Consider the following 7,495-nt stretch of genomic DNA (forward strand, 5'->3'; position numbering starts at 1 on the left):
TTCCCAAGGCAGGCAAAAGGGGTGGAGGGGGGCAGGTAGGAGATGCTCACTTCAATTCCTACTCTGCTGATTCCTCTGTCTGCCTGCCAACCCAGAGTGGGAGCCCTGTGGTCTTCTCTGGACCAGGGGGAGGAGGATGCTCCTGGTCTCCAATCCACCCCAGGGCATGGAGTGAGCAACTAGCAGTTGGCCAACAGGCAAGGCACCTGGAGAAGGTGGTGGGCAGGAGTCTGGCCATCACCCCTCTATGCAGAGTGTTTCTTAGGAGGCGCTGAGGCTGATGGTGCGTGGATGGCTCTTCAAGTTAACATCTGCAGTAGAGACATTTACAAGTTAATAAATTCCTCTATTTGTGGTGATTGCTCCACTCTGCTATTAAGATTCTCTCCCTTCCTCCCTCCCAACCCATCTCTTACCCCTTCTTTCTCTCTTTCCCTTACCCAAGACTCTGCCTGGAATCCCCTCTGCTGTTTTTTGCTGCCTGCCTAAGCCCTACTAGGACTTCCCTCATAGCTCAGTTGGTAAAGAATCTGCCTGCAGTGCAGGAGACCCTGGTTTGATTCCTGGTCAGGAAGATCCCCTGGAGAAGGGCTAGGCTACCCACTCCAGTATTCTTGGGCTTCCCTTGTGGCTCAGCTGGTAAAAGAACCCAACTGCAATGAGGGAGACCTGGGTTCGACCCCTGGGTTGGGAAGATCCCCTGGAGAAGGGAAAGGCTACCCACTCCAGTATTCTGGCCTGGAGAATTCCATGGACTGTATAGTCCCTGGGATCGCAAAGAGTCGGACACGACTGAGCGACTTTTGCTTTCACTTTAAGCCCTACTGGTCCTTCTGTACTCAGCTCAGGTACCATATTTTGGGAGAAGGTTCCCTTGTCTGAATCAGCTCCCACAGTAGGCAATCATGAGTCTAGGCTCTAGGCTGCTCGTGAGTCTTAGTCCTGGCTCTTTATCACACGGTGGGGTCTGTTTTGATGCATCTGGCTTCCACTGTGGGCTCTCTGTGGGCAAGGCCGAGACAACCTCTCTCACTGCTCTGCTGGCAGTATTGGAGACATGCCTGGCACAGAGGAGGCTTTTGGAGAAGTTTATTCACTGGGGTGATAAGCGAGCACATCCAAACTCCTATGCTTGCATTTGCCAGCAACCATGTCTTTACAGTCATGCAGGCTATGTCTGGGGATTTGGGAAGTCTTTCTTGAAGGCATAGATACTTGAGTGGGTACCACCAGGTGATCCAGAGCCTGAAGGACAGTGCTAACTAGTGCAGAGGATCTAACTGCAGACTCGGGTGTCTCTGTGCATACCAGTTATCTCTATCTCTATTAATAGTGGTTCAGTACACACACAATTTATCCATAATTTTAACGTTTGTCTTTGTTTTTAAAGTGTACAATTTGGTACTGTTAAATATATTTACATTGCTGTGCAACCAATCTCCAGAACTCAGTTCAAACTGTGAAACTGAAACTCGGTCTCCAGTAAGCAGCCTTTCCTCATTCTCCCTCCCTCCAGCTCTGGCAATCATGATCCTGCTTTTTGTCTCTATGAATTTGACTGCTCTAGATATGTAACATAATGGAATCATATAACGTAGGTCCTTTTGTGACTGATTTATCTCACTTAGCATAATGTTCTCAAAGTTCATCGTGTTGTAAAAGGTGTCAGAATTTTCTTCTTTTTTTTCCATTTATTTTTATTAGTTGGAGGCTAATTACTTTACAATATTGTAGTGGTTTTTGCCATACATTGACATGAATCAGCCATGGATGGCTGAATAACATTCCATTGTATGGATAGACTACATTTTATTTATCTACTTATCCATCAATGAATACTTGCATTATTTTCATCATTTGATTACTATGGATAATGCTACTATGCACATGAGTCTACAATTGTCTGTTCCAGTTCCTGCTGTCACTTTTTGGAGTGTATACCTAGAAGTAGAATTGCTGCATCATGGAGCAATTCAATGTTTAATTTTGAACAGTATGAAACGCCATACTGTTTTCCACAATGACTACACCATTTGACATTCCCACTAACAGTGAACAAGGGTCCTAGTTCTCCATATCCTCACCAACACTTGTTGCTTTCTGCTTTTTTCTTTTCACAGTAGCCATCTTAATAAGTGTGAGTTGGTATCTCTTATAGTTTTGAGATTCACTTCCCTGATGTAATTATTGATGTTGAGCATCCCTTTGTATGCAGCTGACTGGACCATTTGTACGTCTTTTGTAGAGAAATGTCTATTTAGTTCTTTGCTCAATTTTTAATTGGATTATTTCTTTTGTTGTTGTTGAGTTGTAGCAGTTCTTTATATATTATGGAAATTAGTCCAAACCAGTTATATTATTTGCAAATTTCCTCCATTCCATAGGTTGCCTTTTCACTCTGTTGATCACGTCCTTTGATGCACAGAAAATTCTAGTTTTGATGTAGCCCAGTTTATTTTTTCTTTTGTTGCCTGAATTTTGGTGTCACCATTTTTATTGGAATTAATTCTTTTAGCAAGACTTCTTTTAAAATTTAATGTAATTTCTTGACCTCTTCTGTAGCTTACAGTGGTAAATCGTAATCAGGGGAAAACTTACTTGCAGATATCTGAAACATGTTCTATGCCTAGGCCCTGGTCCCTAAGAGTGGCAGTGGCAGGGTGGCAGCATTTGTGATGGGCCAGTGTTCTCTGAATGCCCTCCCTTAGGGTATAGGACTGAAAGAAAAGGCTCTCCCCTTCACTTCCAGAGAAGCTAGGCCACTAGGAGTTGGAATCCCCAGAGACCCAGCCAGATGCTTGCCCAGACTCACATGGCTAAGGCTGTGCTAAGGCCATCAGTTTCCACAATCTGCTAGGACTGGAAGTAGACGTTAATTTTGTAGCCCTAGGATGACACTGGGCCCAGAGGCAAGGGGATGACTGCACTGAAGAATATGGCCTTGGTTTCTGCAAGACATCTGCAGCATTTCACCCTCAGTCCAGCACCTATGGGTACCTGATTTCCAGTCCACATCAACCAGGTGAACATTGCATTTTGGATCTGGTTTTCCCCCGGGAACAGCAAGTGACACATCTGGGTCACAGGGGGAGCCCACCGGTTTGAGATGCAGACTTCAGGGCTCTCAGCTCTCACTTGCTTCCCCACTTCCCTTTCCGCAGACCTCTTCAATTTTAATCACCCATTTTTTTTTTTTTGTGGTGCCTTGAATGCCTATGTTCTCTTAGATGTCTAGGATTTTTCTCATGCTGTTCCCTCTTCCTGGATCAGTCTTTTCTGCCTTTTCTTCTAAGACTCAGCTCCTCCTTCTCTGAGCCTTCACAGACTCAGAACCTTCAAGGCGAGACCCCCTTGCACCCAGACTGTCAGTGACTGTTTGGCAGTTGGTCTTTTCTCATCTAAACACAGTTTAAAGTGAAAGTGGCTCAGTCGTGTCAGACTCTTTGCAACCCCCTGGACTATACAGTCCATGGAACTCTCCAGGCCAGAATACTGGAGTGGGTAGCCTTTCCCTTCTCCAGGGGATCTTCCCCACCCAAGGATCAAACTCAGGTCTCCTGCATTGCAGGAGGATTCTTTACCAGCTGAGCCATCAAGGAAGCCCAAGAACACTGGAGTGGGTAGCCTACCCCCTCTCCAGTGGATCTTCCCGACCCAGGAATCAAACCGGGGTCTCCTGCATTGCAGACGGATTCTTTATCAACTGTTCATTGAGAAGAGGATGAAGGAGCAACAGCAGGAATATCTGTGCAGCTTGGGGGCGTGTGAGCATGTGAATGTGTGTATATGGGCACCTATGTTAAGCCCCATGTGGACGCTGCTGTGAGCACCTGGGTGTGGACCCTAGGCAGTGTTCCTCTCTGCGCGCTCCGTCAGCCTGCCCAGCCCCCTCCTCAGTTGCTCTCTCTGCAACAACGTGACTGTCTCCTGCTTGTCTCTGGCCGCCACCCCCGCTTCTCTCCCATAACTGGCTGTAATATAAGAACTGAAGTACATTTTCCATTATGTGTCGTTTTTATTCAGCACAGTCTGAAGTTCCCTGCTCTTAAAAAATGCTTAAATTGGAATGTTTTTCTTTTCCTCTGAACATACCCACGAAGGTAAATTGCCCTCTTGGTATATGGTCATGAATTTGCTTTTCTCTGCGTTGATGACCTATAGAAAACAGAAGCCCTTTCTCCTGCCCACCACTTTCCCTCCCCTTTCTGTCTGACCCTCAGTGGCTCCTGCCTGGCTTGCAGACTGCCGCCCCCACGTTGGCCCAGCCCAAGTCCCAGACTCAGCACTATCTGTCCCTCAGTCTGGAGCCTAAAGCTAGTGCGATCTCTTGCTTTCTTCTCGGGACTGGAAGAGGTGTTGGGGGGCGGTGGGCAAGGTAGAAGCTTCCCCTCTTCTGGAAACGTTGAGCCAGGAAGCCCCCGGTTCACAGAGATAAGGAACCTGGCCACCAGAGGGCGCATGGACCTCAGGAAAGGGTGGTGGGCTCTTCTCTCTGAACCCCTAACCAAGCAGAGGGCTGAGGGGTGCCCGCGGAGGTAGCTAGGTGGCTCCTCACGGAGCCTCTCTGAGTTGTAGGACCACGTCGGTCTCCCTGAATGCCCTGCTGTGATTCCTTTAGATGCCCTCAGATGGTCCTGGGTTTCAAAGCCAATGGTTCTGTCCAAGTCTGTGTGCCAGGTGCCCAGATCCGGCTAGAAGCTGTGTATAGAAGGAATATCAGGGTTGAACTGCAAGGGGGCCTGATTGTTACTATTTTAATGTGTATTCAGAAAAAATACTACTAACCCACAAAACACTCGTTGTTATGGATATTATTCCTTAGCATGGACCTAAAAAAAGAGAGCTGATTTAAGACTGATTTAAAGGATTACATTAATAACTCTTCCAATGACCCATGAAGGTGAAGCATGGATGATGGTGTTTCAAGATGAAGACGGTCATAACTCACCTCTTAATTACTTTTCTCCAAGCCAGCTTTCTCCCACCCTTCCCACATCAGTCATGAAATGTACACCGTTTCAGTTGCTCAGGCCTAAGCATTGGAGCCATCCTGAACTCCCCTCTTTGTTTCATCCACCATATCTGATCAGCCTGGAAACACTCTCTACTTTACTCTCAAAATAAAATCAGAATCCATGCACTTCTCCCACCTCCACCAGCCCCACCTGAGTCTGGGAAGCCGCCAGCTCTCTCCTGGATGGCCAGTCACCTCCACGCTGGTATCCTTGTTGCCACCCTGAAATCCGCTCAGCTAAACAGGGAGTGCATGTAGACAGGCATGGGGTACCATCTGGTCCCACCGTGAGCAATGGCTTGCCATACTGGCTGTGGGTTCAGTTGCAGGTCACCTCCCCCTGGCATGGACAGAGCTGCCAAGGACTAAATGATTTTGCTTCTTAGTCTGCTTCGAGGCAGACATCTCCCTAGAAAGACAAGCTGATTTAGGGTCTGACACCAGCTAGCCTTGATCAGAAGGTGATGAAAATGCATTTCTAGCTAAAAGGTTTGCTAAGCACAAGTCCAAACAGGCTCAGTTCTCTGGTTGGAACTAGGGCCGTGCCTGTGGAGGGCCTGATAGTGGCCCTGGCCTGGGAGCCCAGGAACATGCTGGGGACCTGGAAATATCTACCTTTGGAAAGCTGGAGTATACCACAGCAGGGAAGTTGAGGAAGAAGATGCTGTCTTTGTTTCCAATCAAATCATCCTTTCTTGGCTTGGTGAGGCTCTGTCCTTTTCCAGAACCTTCCACTTAGTTGTACACACATGACTCAAACTGGGCAGTGCTCTAAGGGGGTATGAGCAAGTTGCTGTTTTGTCCTCCATGGACAGATTTGTCCTGGACCTGAAATTTGCCTAGGGTCTTGAAGGATGCAGAGGAGCTGTCTGGGCCAGCGAGGTGACATGCCAGGTCCAGGTTCAAGGTGCTAATGGGGGAAGGATGCTGAAGAGCAAGGCACGAGTCCCAGTCTGTTGCCGGAGTGGTGCATGAACCCAGTGAATTGGGCTCCACAGACCCTAGAATTAACTTGGCCTCACTGGTTGAACTTGGACAAGTTTCTTCCCCTTTCGGGCTCAGTTTTCTTTTCTTTTTTTTGTGTGGGGGGGGGGCTCAGTTTTCAACTTATTTTAAGGAATGCATTTCTTAGGGCCCCCTGCAGCCCTTCTGGGGGTGGGAGGAGAATGGGTTTGTCTTATTTCCACTCATACCCTTGCATCACTCAAATTTGTCAAACAGCTAACATCCAGGCAGACTTTCAGAGTTGCCAGTTTCTACAGATCAATGTATTTAATTAGATGGGTTTTCTTTTTTCTCTTTTATTGAATTGAGTAAGCAAATAAAATTTGGGCAATTTGTTATTAGGTCATTTAAATGCCAACTGAGTTTCATAATCTGGACTTGTGCCACATCCAAGTCCTTCCAATTTCTTTCCGGAGGGGAGGACTCTGAAGCCAGCTGGAAGAGTGGGTATTACTGGGTTCTGTAGTACTCCTGAGGGTCTGAGTACCTGCAGTCTAGCCGGACTCTCTGTTGATCTAAGAGTGCAAGCTGGGTGGTTAGAGAGTTTAGGGCTAGTGTTGGGTGGGGGCAGTGGTGACATGGTAATAATCAGATGTTCTTGGCGTTCTCCATGAACAAAGGCTTGCCTTGAATCTGCAACCTCTGTTTCCTTATCTGTATCACCAGTAAGTTCTCTGCAACACTCTAGTTCTGGGGAGGTGGAACTGCCCCAGTCCCACCAAGGTATAGCTGGTCCCTCCAGTGCTGGGAGGAGACAGCCCTTGGGACCCAGGTCTTGGAGGCCCAGCGAGGAGCGGTGGGCAGGAGGCTGGGATCGGGACGGCAGCCGCCTGGGCTAGGCCTGAGAGGTGCCGGGTCTGAGAGGTGCTCGCTGGCCAGGCTGCATTGGGCTCAGGACCGCTCGCCCTGCTGCTGTTCCACCTCCGGCCACAAGGCAGGGTGGGGGCGCTCTCGCTCCGCCGATGGAGCGCGCCGCGGCGCTTTCCGAGCCCTTGGCCACCCTCCACGTCGCGGGAACACTTTTGCTGGTCCTGGACTCCCGGGAGCACGGGCACCTCAAGGCCCCCGGGGGAGAAGGGGTTTGGGTGCTGAGAGATGGGCAGCCATAGGCATCGAACATGGCAGGAGGAAGGCCTCCTTGGGCACCGGCCCTAGGTCTCCACATCCCCATCCCCTCTTTGAGCCTCGCCCCTCGCCCCTTCTCTCCCTCCCTGTCGACACCCCCTTCCTGCCGAGGAGAGGCAGGAGGGAGGTAACCGTGGGTCATTCCCCTGTGGGATCTGCTCTGAGAGGGTGAGGCTGGGGTCACTAAGCCGCCTTCCTGGCTCCTGCGGCCCAACGAGTGAGCAGGCAAGTCTGTAGACAGGCTGCCCAGACCTGTTGAACTCAGAGAGGCTGTGACAAGGCGTGACAGGCGACCCGGAGGCAATGGTTGGAGGTCTCTCGTAGGGGCCCGGGGACAGGCATTCGGGGCAT

The sequence above is a fragment of the Dama dama genome, chromosome X (genome assembly GCF_033118175.1).
Source record: "Dama dama isolate Ldn47 chromosome X, ASM3311817v1, whole genome shotgun sequence".
NCBI classification, from domain to species: Eukaryota; Metazoa; Chordata; class Mammalia; order Artiodactyla; family Cervidae; genus Dama; species Dama dama.